We start from the raw sequence: 15295 nt of genomic DNA on the forward strand, positions 1-15295 counted from the left end.
ATCAATTTACAACAATGTATCAGCACTTTGGGAGTAATAAATGGCATCAGTGTCAGTAGGCCTTACAAAGTGGGGTCTGAATTAAGTTGGCATTTTTTTTTTCCTTTTGGTGTGGAAGGTCATTGTAAAAGAATACTCATATGGGGATTTAATTCTAAGTAGGGGGGTTTATGTTTAAGTAATAGGGGCCTTTAAAAGAAATATAACAAATGAGAAATTAAGCACGACTTTTAGAGATATCTCCGCTTGAGACTCTTCTCTGTACAAGGACTAAAAGGATGAATCAGTGTTAAATATTTTATCAAATAGTTAATTATAAAGGTACAGAAATCCTGCAAGGTAGAACCTGCAGTATAGATGGGCCTAGATCTGTGATGGGGCAGCAGGGGATTAATTTACAAGTCCCATTATCAGTGATGGAGAGAATGCTGCATTGAGGATAAACCCCCAAGTGCCAAGTGGCCAGTTTTCAAATGTTGCGAATATATCAAAAGGGGGTACTCAACTTTCATAGGTAAGATTGGTATATGTGATGTATTTCAATTTGATAAACTAACAAGACTAAACTAAACCTCTTTAAGCAAAGACTAAATGAGACAAACACAATAAAAACTTTGCAGAATACTACAATATGCTATCATGTTATTATAAAGGGGTAAAAAATAAATAAATAATATTACATCTTAAAATGAGGAGAACAATACATATAGTGGTAAACTATTTCCATAGCTACTTCTAGGTGTTTTCAAAACTGTTAGCAAATTAAATCAAGATGCTCAAATGAGTAGTCAGGCATTACTCAGCTTACTACATCAGCCAGGATATTCACCATTAAGCATGGAAGGTGATTTATGATATTAAACAATTAGCCTGCATCAGCAATGTAATATAATAAGGGAGATAAGCTTGATGTAGACCGTGTCATCAACGCCTACTTTTTGAGAATATATGACGCACTTGTATTGCCTTTATGTGAGGATAGACAAAACTGAAAATATGGAGGAGTCAAAAGACACTTAATTCATACGTAGTGTGATGGAATATTTTGAAGTATGGTGGGGAAAACACTGTATTGTAGTGTGAGTATACACCGGGACATGACAAATAGATAAGGCATAAGTGGCAGTTTAGTTTTCAGTCCATTGGGTTTTAGGGTATTTATCTATAGGTGTTAAACATAGACGTCTGGTGCTAATCTCGCCTCTGCAACCATTGTATACTATAGTATAATGAAATATTATAGTGGGTAGAGCCTGCTTAAGATTCCAAACATGTAAAAGGCTCTAAACAGATAGAATACATATTACCCGCAAACCCTAGGCACATAGAAACAATCAGGCGAGCAAAACTCATTTAACTGGCGGAGTGGGTGATAAGTGTGGGACTGAAGATGGAGAAGAAAAAAAAATTCCTCTGACGTGTTGGAGATAACACATTCTATTATAAATTAGCTATGCACTCATTTCAAATTAATAAGCATCTAGTGACGTTTTGTTAGAAGTGTGGAAGCAGAATGTCAAATGGTTGTGTAAAGTTTGTATGATGCCTGATATGCGACAGTAAAGCCTACTAACAGCTTTAATATACTCTTCACCTCTCCACCAACTCCCACAGTCATCCTATAGCAACTATATTAGTCATAACGGTTCTTGCACGTAAGGCTGTTCCAGGTAGCATATAAGTCATCTCTACTGGTATGGTTTAAATGAGTTAATGGAGAGACAAATGAACATCCCTTTTCACTGTGTACCCACAGCCCATGCCGGTGTCATCATAAACCCCAATCAGTCTAGCATTATTCTTAGTGTACATTATAGAAAACAAAACAAAAACAAATGAACAAAAAGAACAATAAACCCTAAACTTATTTTGTTGATAAGAGTCATTAACACTGCTAGCTGTGTTACTTGAGCGAGCTATTAATTATAAATATGGTGTAGGGAAATAAGCAAACATAAAGAAACATAGCATGATAATTAGAGGCCAAATAAAGTCTGACTGCACTCAGAGAGAAAACCCCACATGTCTCCGAACAGCGCATCCAGATATGTTTCCATAAATCTACTTCTCAGCCGATTCCTATGGCGCAGTGGGGATTTAGTGCTCTCTCCCTTAAAGCTATCTGCCAAGTCCCTTGATGTAGGCGATTGCCGTGAAAAAACAGAGTTTTAGGCAAGAATATCTGTGCATTAACCAACCCGTCACATCCAGGTTTGCCAATTGGCCGTACAGGCAGGCCTGCAACCCTATATGTATGGTGCTCATATCGGATGTCCTGTGCAGTAACGGGCGCACCGGGAGCGTCAGTAGACTCACGATCTGGGGCAAGCTGACAATACGGCTGTTGCACAGAGGAGAAGGGTAGTGCTGTATCCATTTTTTTCAGTTCCCCATCACTCGACCCAAGACGCCATCCTACATGATTGGCCACATGTTTCCCTGGTGATCTCTTTATATAGTCTATAGCTGACCTTTGCGTAGTGGACACTGGAAAGGACCCCGCTTTATTAAAGGGCACACTGGCATCAACAACTCCCTGGCCCTCCTCCTCTTGTTCCTGGGGTCCCCAAATTGTGACCGCTTTAGCAGCCTCGCGGTGTGATATTTCGGGCAGTTGGTGAAGCTCAGGAAACAAAGATGGTGACTCAGGAGACCATGTCTCAGTCAACAGATGCTGCATAGTTATTTCCAGTCTAGTGAGCGCTGGGAGCAGTATAATTTTTCAGGGCAGAAAGGATATCCTGCATCTGGCTATCTTCCGTTATTATAACGGTGGTCTGATCCAGTGGAAGCTGGGGAGCTGCAAGTATCTGCACATCCACATTGTATTCCATTTCCCTGAAGCAGCGGTCCTGCACTTAATGTGTACAAAGTCCCTTGTGGGTTCTATTTTAGTCAGTTGACTTCCGTGGAAGAAAATAATTAAATATTTCTATCTGCTTGAAGTTCCCGGACAGCTTCTCTGATGCAGATGGCATAGAAGAATGGCAATATAGTTTAGAGTAGAAGAAACGTTCTTCAGAGCAACAGAGGCTCGCAGCCATCTTCTAGAGCCGCCCACCGGAAGTCCTCCCATGGCCCATTTTAAGCTTTCTGGCTTTCAGGTGTTTATTTAATATCTGTTAATATTTGATGGTGTTCATAATTACATGTATCCTAACAAAATGTGTAGGTCCTCAGCAAGAAAAACAGCCCCAAAAGATTAAAGAGCCACCACCATATTTAACTGTGGGCATGAGGTTCTTTTCCCTATGGCTACCTCTTCCTGTGTGTGCCAAACCCCCCTCTGGCGGTTATTGCCAAAAAGCTTTATTTTTTTTTATCTGACAATAGAACCCAATTCCATTTGAAGTTCCAGTTGTGTCCGGAAAACTGAAGATGCTTGAGTTTGTTTTTGGATGAGAGTAGAGGCTTTTTTCTTGAAACCCTTCCAAACAACATGCGGTGATGTAGGTGATGTTGGATTGTAGTTTTGGAGACTTTCTGACCCCAAGACGCTATTAACATGCAATTCTCCAGCTATAATCCTTGGAGATATTTTGGCCACTTGAACCATCCTCTTCACAGTGCGTTGAGACACAATAAACACGCGTCCTTTTCCAGATTGATTCATGACATCTCCAGTTAACTAGAACTTCTTAAATATTGCCCTGATGGTGGAAATGAGCATTTTTAATGCTTTTGCTATTTTCTTATACCCATTTACCATTTTGTGAAGCTCAACAACCTTTTGCCGCATATCACAGCTATATTCCTTGGTCTTACCCATTGTGATGAATGACTAAGGGAATCATCCAGGTATACTAAAAAATGTAAAATATCATTGGGAATATACTTCAAATATATTTTTCTCATATGAATTCATAGAGGTGCCAATAATTGTGCCACACATATATTTAACATTTTTGTTTTAATATAAATCTGTGTTGTGTTTGCAATTGTTTGATATCCATGAAAGCAGAGCATTTTGTGATATTTTTTAACAAAAGATCAAAAGGTTAAACAATTAAGACAATTGTTGCTCATATTTAACAAGGGTGCCAATATTAGTGGAGAGCACAGTAGATAGACAGATAGATAGACATGGATAAATAAATAGATGATAGATGATAGATAGATAGATAGATAGATAGATAGATAGATAGATAGATAGATAGATAGAGAGATAGATAGATAGACATAGATAAATAAATAGATTATAGATTGAAATATAGATAGATAGACTCACCTTTTTTATATTCAAATAATAAAAATTAGTGTTTCTTCCAAGGAACTTTTTGATACAACAATTTGATAGAACATGTCATTTTTGAATTAGTGGCTCAAGCTTAATTGACATGAATAAGCAATATAATATAAGACAAGAACCCTAGATAGTAGATGAAACCTAATAATACTAATACTACCCTGAAAGCATTTTCCACAAAAAATAAATGCCAAAACAAGGGGTCACAATCTAAAGTTAGAGGGTAGCAGATTCAGGAGAAATGTGAGGAATGTGAGGTGGTAAACACAAAGACTGCCTGGAACATGCAAAAGGCTATCCTAGGTAAAAAGTAACATGTGATATGGGTAGACTTGATGGGCCTTTTTGGTTCTTATCTACCAACAATTTCTATGTTTCTACCCAAGACTAGAAAGAATAATAATAGCATCAAAGTTAGTTTGTTGTTTTTAGCTGCTCAAGCATACAATTAATCGGAATTAGGAAGAGGGGAGCGGACAAGGTACCCAAGCAGGAAACCTGTCCGTTTGTGTTCACAACCAGTGATGAAACAATGATGCAGCATCACTTACAATAGTTAAATGGACATGAAACCACATTTTTGCTTACATTACTCAGATAGAGCACACAATTTCAAACAACTTTCCAGTTTCCTTTTTTTATCAAGTTTGTTACATATTCTTGGTATCCTTTGTTGAAAGAACAGTGATGTTGTACTAGAAACTAGATAAGCACATGAAGTGAGCCAATGAGGAGAGACATACGTGCAGCCACCAATCAGCATTGTGTTTCTGCGCCTTAGCCTATCTGGGTATGCTTTTCAAAAAAAGAGAACAAAGCAAATTAGATGATGCAAGTAAATTGGACAACTGTTTAAAACAGCATGCTTTGTCTGCATCACATAAGTTTAATTTTAACTTTACTGTTCCTTTAAGATCACACAAGGAATCTCTTATTATGCACTCTGCTCTCTCATACAACTTATTGAGCAGGGGTGTTAATCACACTGGTCAGATCAGTCAGTCAGGATAGGTTAAGGCTAATAAATTTTTTGTATCTTTTGTTGAAAAGCAGGAATGTCAGCTCAAGAGCGTGCACATCTCTGGAGAACTATATGGCAGCAGTTTTGCAAGAATATTATCCATTAGCAAGAACACTAGATGCAGCAATATTTCCTGTCATGTAGTACTCTATACACCTACCTGGGTATCTCTTTAACAAAGAATATCACAGGAACTAAGCAAATCTTACAATATAATTAAATTAGAAACTTTTTGAAATTGTATGCTCTGTCTAAATCACGGAGGACATTTTTGGGGTTTTCTATCCCTTTAAGTGATTGCATGGCAAATAAAAAGCTGCCGTTGCTTGCTGTGTTTTCCGTGAGAGATGCAATACTTTGCATGGGGATAAAAACATTTTAAACTCTAGTCACAATGCAAAAAAAAAAAAAAATACATGCTCTAACAAAATAGAGAAAGTGATATTTTGTCTTAAAAAGTCCTTTTAATTTCCTAGAATCTTTTAGTGTTAGATACATCATTAAACAGTGCTCTTAGTATGCCCAGACTTGTTATCCGGTATGGTGTCTGGCTGCATGTACCTAAGAGAAGATAACAAGATCAATACGTTATCAGCGTACGCTTGAAATGTTTGATTAGATTTATTGAATTTCTGCATAACCCTTGATAGATTGACAAGCTACTGAAGTGTTGTCATGCATTGGTGCAATATCTAGAACTCTGTGTGTGTAGAGTGTAAGCAAACATGTTGTCAAGGCTGACCTTGTAACCAGCCTGCAGTATCTCTCATGCTGCGTAGAAGAAGTATTATTGAATTGTATCACTGTACAGCAAAGAAAATAGATATATGCCTAAAAGCTTTTTAAAAAGCAAAGATTTACCAAGTTCCCTGTGATTTTTATCTCTACAATGTGCTTTTAGGGTTTAAGAAAAAAGTATTTGCTCAGTTTTGTAATACATTTTGCATTAAAGTGATAAATAAATACAATAAAATACAGTAAATGTCATGCTATAATTTTTAAGTTTTTAAAGCCATGTATAGTGGCAGATAATATAAACCAAAGAAACAATCACAGATTAAAAGCTTAGTCACAAATAGTATAAAAATAAGCTCTGCACTGCAACCAGAAACATTCGTACATAATATTTGTTGTATATAAATACAAAGGTCATTAGTTAATACAGATTACAAGTGGAGTGTTAACGTCACTGGTGCGCAATCCAAACTGCTGATATTTTTGTGTTGTTATTAAGTCTATGATTAATATATATTGTGCACATGACAGTATAATGTGGACTACAATATGCAAGTCATATAATGCAGGTACCTTCTTCCTGTCAGATAAAAGAATTCTGTGAGGGCCCACATGCCAATGGATCCACTCAAGTACTGGAGTTTTTGTGTAAGTTATTTTCTATACACCTTCCATTTTTTTGAATGCACTGCAGCAAGTGATAACAGTTAACCACTTGACGCCATTAGGACATTCCATGCCGTCCTAAAACCGATGGGCTTAAACGCCTTTAGGACGGCATGGAACATCCTAACTTTTGAGGTGTCCTGCTCCATACTAAAATGAAACGGTGGTTGATCCTACTGGGGGACGTGCCTAGCAATGCAGGCAGTTACCCCAGGAGCCAATCACCCACGTTTTTGGAGCACATGCTCGCAGTGATGATCATGTGCTTTGTTTTACTTTTTTTGTTTACAACTGGAACTTGAACAGATCGGTCCATCCTAAAAAGGTTAAACAATTTATGTATTGAGTTTGTCAAATATGCTTTGTTTCAGTGATGTGCAGTCACTAGAGGCAGGTGAGGCAGTGCTTCACCTCTCATATGGGCAAAAATAAATATTTTTTTTCATTGGCTTTAAAAAAAAAAAAAAAAATTGCTATTTTTTTTCCCCAGCATTTTTTTTTTTACAGCTACATGTTGTGCAATGGAGAGGCACAAGCAGGTCTGCTCACCATTACACAACATGCTGCGCCATCTACTGGATGACAGTGGTTAAGATCATTGCATGGCCCATTATCTGCTTATTTGAGGCAGTCCCATTTGGGCTGACCCAATCCAGTGAGAGGCATTAGTAAGTGGAATTTAGGGTTGGGGCTGGATGTTAAATCATATAAAACAAAACAAAAACGGAAAAAAAACAACTTTAATTTATTTTGTTGCTGTCCTGTGAAGCTGACAGCTTTGCTAAAGTGAAAAAGAGAGTTCTGTACTTCCCCTCTAAGTGCAGTGGAATGTGCCACTGTCACTTCCTGAATCCTTACAGAGCAGGAAAGGGAGAGAGGCAGAGAGAGCAGTGTTTCATTCACATTTTATTGTTGTAAGTGCTGCAGCCGTAGATTTTACTGAAATGGATTCTGTTAGTGAAAATGATAATTTAATGAATGTGGTTTAGTGTTTTTGTTGAATTGTGTTCAGATACAGCTCATTAACAGGGGGACAGTAAGTGAGCATAACCCAATACTGACAGGAAGTCAAAGGGTCAATTCAAATTTAAATCCATAATTTAAAACCCAGAGTTTGAAGTTAAGTGTCCAGTGTCCACATTATTTAAATTAAAGTTTTTGACATTGAATATTGCTAAGCCTCCCTTTTTCATGGTTATTTGATTTAATTAGGTATAAACTCCATATATGTTATGTCTGTTCAGTCAGAGGATGCAGTATCTATTTTTATTTTTCTCTGTGTCTCCATTTATTTAAAGACTGCTGATAACTTGTAATTCACAAATCCATTGAAAGCTGTTGCATTGTGTTTTTAATATGTGCTGCTTTTATACAAGTTTATATTAATAAAAGGAGATAATGAGTCATTTAAAAAATATATGTAATTATTGCAGATAAATGTTTTTAGAAATAATGCCACTGTAAAGTAACTGGTTAAACACATATTCAAAGGGAGACATTTAAAATTAAACTTTCATGATTGAGGTAGAGCATGCTATTTTAATAGACTTTTCTAGTTATTTATATTTTGAGAATTAGCATCAACTGTTACTGGCCCCATGTCAGCAAATCAAATTAGTTTTTGAAAGGAACATGAAAGTCATAATTACATTTCCATCATTCAGATAGAAATTGCACACAAAAAATAAATAAATAAACTTTCTATTTTACTTTTATTATTATGTACTTCATTCTTTTGGTATCCTTTGGTGTCCTTTGTTGAAGAGCATACCTAAGTGGGATGTGCACGTGCATATAAACACTATATTGCAGCAGCTGTGTTGGCAGTATTGATAACTTTGTGTAAAACTTGTATGGTAAATTATTTCTATTTTTACAATACAGTAGTGAGTAGAGAAGAGATTGTGTATCATTCCAATTGCTTAGTAACTGGCACTGTGCCACATAATTGTGTGAGTGTGTATGTGAGCAGAGTGTGTGTGGGTGTCAGTGAGCAGAGTATGTGTGCTTTATTCTGCAGGTAATCAATACATTTCCGATGAGCTGGTGCTTTAGTGCAGTGTTTCTCAACAATGGTCCTCAAGTACCCCCAATAGGCCAGGTTTTCATTATAGCTGAATCAGTGCACAGGTGAATTAATCAGCTGATCAGTAACTCAGTGGTTACTAACTTGCTCTCACCCATCACCTGATTATGTCACCTGTGCACTGGTTCAGCTATCATTTAAACCTGCCCTGTTGGGGGTACTTGCGGCCCTCTGTACATGTGTTTCTCCGGCGTATCATATCTAGTGCCTCACCAGCTTCTGACCTCACTGCACGTCACTGCTTTGTTTAAACATTTTGGTTAAAATGCATTACATAAATATAATGTGACACAGGGTGTTGCACATTAGGGTCAGGATTTTCATTTCATTTGTGAGGATAAAGAAAGCCATTTGACAGAGAGGTGCAGCACCTGAGGAGCAGTGATATTCATGCATAGGGCTCCATTTAGGAAGCTGCAAATTTCACAGCAAATTGTTTGTTGTATAAATATTCTCATGTTTCAAATTTGTTTGATGCACAGAGATACTGATGTGTTTTACTAACCACCATTAATTTAACTGTATCCATCATTGACTATATAATGATAGAGCATTCATAGGGAGAGATTTATCAAGCAGCCTAGGCGAAAATTTGTGCTCATCTGGTTAGCGCGTCTGAAGACCTTGCACAAAGGATTGTATTAAACACAACATAAATACATTAAAATGAACATTACCCTCATATATACACTATCTAATAAAAATGATTCATATATTTTTTTATTATAAGGGTTCAAAAGTATATGTTATGTGACAAGTTGTTTGAATGTGAATGGCTATAATGGATATATACAGGTGTATGTCTGGATATATACATATGTATATATGTGAATACATATGTATTTATATTTTATATGTATATACATACATATATACACATATGAACACATATACCCACATCAATACACATATATACTATTAGAAACGAGTTTGAGCAATGGCACTACACTTAGACACACTCCCCAGTATCTCTATAGTGGTTAATGACAATTGGTTATTGTGCAATCAATCTATGCTGTTGGAGGGAGGGGTGCTACCACACAACAATAGCATTCATTCAAGGAGTGGAGGTGATAAAGTCACTTCCACGAAAGAATGCGGTTCTAGCACTCACTGTCTTAACCTCTTATGCGGCGTTAACTTCCAGAGTATAAAACTTAACTTTTATTTATTTGGCTAAAATGATTGGAGAAGGGGGGAAAAAAAGGGGGGAAACATAAACAATTTAAAAACCTAGGATAGAGTAGTCCTGTATAGATTCTGTTATATGCAATAATATGTGTGAATAGGCCTTTGGGGTATGATAGCCCAGATAATAATATTACAGTATAATCTATACAGAAATTAATGTGGCACACCGGTTTAATTAAATAAAGCTGTGTTAATGTAGTGTAGATTATTATAACGATACCCAGTGGGGGATTGCTTAAGCTCAGCTTAGTTAAAGATTATGGGTTTTAAGCCGTAGCAAGGATGTCTTATACAATAAGTAGTCAGTTTAATGCTGATATAATATGTTTATATATACATATTGCTGTCATCCATACTCTAAGGCTGTTATTAATTTGAAGTGATCTCTTACATATAGAATAATCTACACAAAAAATGCTGGATTTATATTGGTTATCCTGTGGGGGAAACAATACATTTATTAAAGTGCTGGGCTACTTCTATTTTCTAAGATATCTGAGATAGGACAGCTGCCAGTTTTATCTTTCAGTTATTCATTTTTGTATCAATCTAAATCACTTGATAATGACAGTATTATTGCTGCTGTTGTCTATCCATTCACTCACTTGTATGTTTGCTTATCGTAGGGTTAATGTCAAGTAAATTGGTTTGTATGCATTATAATATCCCAATACCACTTATGTAATTGCGTTTGACCCTCTGGTCTGGGGTGGTTTTGTGTTAAGAATAAACTAGGATACAGTGTAATCAAGCTATTATTATTCCAAGTTTAAATGTAACTTGCTCCATTTATATTCTTATTCTGTCTCATAATAGCTGAGTGTACATTGGAGAAGCCCTAGATATTCTGCATTGCCACGTCAGAATAGTGATGTGGTATTATACATACAAAGGTAACTTTATTTTTGTGCAGCAGAGGTTTTGTTACTGTGCTGTTCTTATGTAAGCCCCAATAAAATATTCAGTAATGTTACTGGTTATTGGTATAATTAAATCAGGATATTGTGGTGCAGTAGTGCCACTACACAGTGTTAAGTATTTGGGTACTTTTTTGTGCACCAGTTGTAATTCCTAAACTTCATTAAGTATTAACAGTGCTGCTTGCAGTGTTGTGCAGCACCTATAATGAGTGTTATAGTGAGTTATGATTTGCTAAGTTCGGTTTCACTGAGCATAGGTAGTATCACTTTAATGCAATCTCGGTTAGTATTTCAGATGTGAAGTTGTATTCCACAAGTAAACCGTAATATAGTTATTTTTAATTTTTTAGACAGCAATAGTGTGCCTGCAGAAAGATCGCTGCATATAACTCGGTACCCTGTTAATGTTTGCCCTTTAGCATACTTATGTAGTATAATTAGATTTTGTTGTGAATATTGTTTTCATTATACACAAAGTAGTATCGAGCTGCCAGCATGCAGTTTATTCTGTTAGTCTGCTGTTGTGAATCTGTATCTTTATTACTTGTCTGGGTTGGCAGTAATTTGTGCTGTTACTGGTTTTGCTTGTACTCTAAATTAGCCCAGTTACCCATGTCAATACCCCATACCAGTTATAGCCGTATTGTAACAGTCAGTCGTAAACTTATTACTGATTATGCTATAAAGAAGTTATAAATTTAGGTTTCAGGTATAAGCGATATTAGTCAGTGGGTATCTCTCTAAGAAGTTTCCTAAGTAGTGTACCACGCTGACACCCTATTGATGCCGGTGAGCCACAGTATAACGTAACCGACTACTTTCTCCTAATTTTAAAAAAGAGCTTAACAATGCTCTGTCACTACACCTAACGCGTTTCGCCCGTATAGGGCTTTATCAAAGGCGGCGGGCCGCCCGTCTCTGAGAAATTTAAACCCGGTATGAACCGGAAGTTCCGCCTTAGAAATATTCTGATTGGGCAAATCTATATGTCAATCTAGGTTCCCATTTTTTCATGTTGTGGGTCCCGGATGTTGTTAAGGAGGATTTTAATGTATCAACTTAAGGTGGAATGTATTTAATTAAGGTCGATTTAATGTATATTTGTTATTATGGGTATACATAGATTTGACATTCCATTCCGATATAGTACCATCCATGGCAAATTTGTTTGATTATATCTTGGATAATTTCAATTACTTATATTCTTTCAATGTAATAGTATATATGTATCTCTTTGTTGAGCTATATGTAATAAGTTTGAGATAAGGTCTTCAGATCGTATATCCTTTCCCATGTTTATAGTATCTTGATGCGGGTACCAGTTCAAAGGTTGACTAGTTTAGTGATATAACATCGTGAATCATATCCTAAGATGATCGTATCTGTATTGATTGTTTACTTGTTTGTGAGTCCACAGGATTTTACTAAAACTTTGTATTTAGGTAAAGAGATCTTGAGTGGCTAGTCAAATGATGATTTTAAATTTGAAATCAACTGTTCAGATTTGTGATGTTCTCATACTTGCCACCGGTATTCTGAGGGATTTATATCAGGGAAGTAATTAATAAAATGGAATAAGAACAAGTAACACGAGAAACTATGCTAGAGTAGGAGAGTCAATGTTTTTTTATATTTTTTTATTTTTTTATTATTTTTTTATTATTTTTTTATTCCATGATTATCCTTATTCTATGAAGACATATGACTGGTGATTTTGTGAAAAATAATAAATAATAAGAAGTGTGATGACCCTATGTGCTATTAATAACATGATGTTGTGTGATTATGTGTAAATGGTGAACAGTATAATGTGTCTTAAACAATTAAAAATCACAAAAAGAAAACCCTGGTCCCATATAACAACAAAGGAAACCCTCAAAATATCAAAGAGCACTTTCTAAGTGAAAAGTGAGGTAAGTGGGAATATTCCATTCAAAATTAATTTATTATTCAAAAAAATATATGTTTATTGATTTATAATAGTGAGGTGTAGTGTGTCCCGACGTGTTGTGGTAAGTGTATATATCCTGTGGTAAGTGGATGATGCAGTGATATGTAGTGATAAAAAAGGGGTAATTTATATTATTCTCCAGTTCTTGTTTTACGAGGAGAGGGGGTGAAATTCCTATATTTATATAGCATGAGTAAAAGTGATTGTAATTTAATATACAAAATGTTCCCTTAATGGGGATTGCTTATAAGATAATTAACGGTTAAGTGTTAATAGTGGTTTAGTGCAAGATGTGACAATACTCAGTTTATTGTCGTTGTATTGAAAAGTTTTTATTATCATAAAGTATCTTGTGTGAATTTTTATTGAATCCTTCTAGCGTGGTAACTCTCATTTTAGTTTCCTTCCTGGTAGTGTGTTTATTTATATTGATGTATCTTGTAATCTGGACATGGTTATAGCTTGTCTTAGGAAAATGATGACTTCTTATCATTTTAGTGTAATTTTTTATGGTTATTTCCCCATTGTTGATTAGATTGGAGTTTTTAGAAGATATTTGCCTAAGATAGTTTTTGGCAACCAAGTCAGTAATTGGTTCTTCTCTCCGTATTTTATAAAAATGTGAAATAATTATTTTGTTCATTAAGGCCTGTTGGATATACTGAGTTGAGTAAGTATATCCATCTGCTCTCTGCTCTTAGTAGAGCAGTTTCAAGATCTCCTCCTCTTATCCCTAGGCTCACTTTTTCTATGCCCCAGCAAACCATATCTTCTTGTTTTGAGTTGTGGTATTCCAAAAAATGTGTTGCTACGCTAGTGATGGATTTGCCATCTAATTTGTCCTTTCCTGCATTTTTGATGTTCCTTAGGTGTTCCATTAATCTGGTTCTTAATTTTCTGGTCGTCATACCGACATAGTATTTGTCACATGTACATTGAAGTACATAGATTATGCCTTCACTTTGGCAGCTGATATATCTCCTAATTTTATGTATTGTGCCAAAACGGTCCGTGATGTTCGTGGTTTTCTTGATGTATTTACAGGTGCTGCAGTTTCCACATTTATGACATCCTGGATTAAATGCAGTTTTTGTTTTCTTTGGTTGGAAATGACTGCTGGTTAGTAGATCTTTTAGATTTTTGGTTCGTCTGTAGCTTATAGCAGGTCTGTTTCCTAAGCATCTTTTCAGTGTGGGATCAGTCATTAAAATATCCCAGTGTTTTGATATAATTTGTACTACTTCAGAGGTTTGTGAATTATATGTAAGGACCAACCTAGGTTTATTGTCATTGGTTTTGGTCTTTTTATGTAATAGTTCTTGTCTTTTGGTTCTCTGGGCTCTATATTTGGCTTGTTTGATCTTCCTTTTACTGTAGCCTCTTTCTATTAGCCGGGAGGATACTTGTTTAGCTCGTATTTGAAATGTGGTGTCTTCCGAGCAGTTCCTTCTGGTTCTGAGGAATTCACCCGTTGGTAAACCTCGGATGGTACCTGGTGCATGCGCACTTGTACTATGTAGGATGCTGTTGGTTGCTGTATGTTTTCTGTACAGATCTGTTTGAATGTTGCCTTCAGGATCTTTTTTAATAGTAAGATCTAAGAAATTTATTTCACTTTGACTTGCTTCATACGTGAGTTTTATGTTTAAGTTGTTCCTGTTCAATATGCTTAAGAATGTCAGAAGTTCCTCTTGGGTTCCTTCCCAGATGAAAAAGATGTCATCTATGTACCTTATCCACATGGGTATAAGGTCTGTGCATATATTGTTTATATCAGAGAACACTTCTTCTGCCTCCCACCATCCTAAAAAGAGATTGGCATAGGTCGGGGCACAGGCTGTGCCCATGGCAGTGCCCCGGACCTGTAGATAGTGTTGGTTGTCAAAGATGAATGTGTTGTTGGTTAATACAAATTCCAGTAGGTTAAGGATGAAATCATCATGTGGTTTTCCCTCTTAAGATTTTTGTTCTAAAAAGTAGCGAACCGCTTGTAAACCATCTTTATGTTGAATTGATGTATATAATGACTCAACATCCGTTGTTACCAGCCATGTTGATTTGTTCAAAGAGATATTATTGAGTCTCTGAAGGACCTGCATGGTATCTTGAACGTATGAGGGGAGCTCAGCAACATAATCTCTTAAGCGAAAATCTATGTATTCGCTTGCTCTTTCAGTGAGGCAGCCTATACCGGAGACAATAGGTCTTCCTGGTGGAGTTTCTTGATTCTTGTGGATCTTCGGTATTAGATAGAATATTGCAGTCTTTGGTTTTGTTACGTTGAGATATTTTTTCTCTTTTTCATTGATAACCCCTTCATATGCAGCTTCCGTAATCAGCTTATTGTATTTCTTGTGGATATTAGTTGTTGGGTTATTAAACAGTTTCACATAGCAGCTTGTATCTTTGAGTTGTTTGTATACTTCTTTTAAGTATAATGTGAGGGGCCAAATTACAATGTTGCCGCCCTTATCTGAAT

The 15295-nt window shown here is 36.1% G+C and overlaps 1 protein-coding gene across 1 annotated transcript in view; it reads right to left on the bottom strand.

Moving 5' to 3' along the window:
- The window catches only part of CNTN5 (contactin 5), a 990860-nt gene that overhangs the window by 279320 nt on the left and 696245 nt on the right, over positions 1–15295 (bottom strand). The window lies entirely within an intron of this gene.

This window comes from Bombina bombina, chromosome 3, assembly GCF_027579735.1.
Source record: "Bombina bombina isolate aBomBom1 chromosome 3, aBomBom1.pri, whole genome shotgun sequence".
NCBI lineage: Eukaryota > Metazoa > Chordata > Amphibia > Anura > Bombinatoridae > Bombina > Bombina bombina.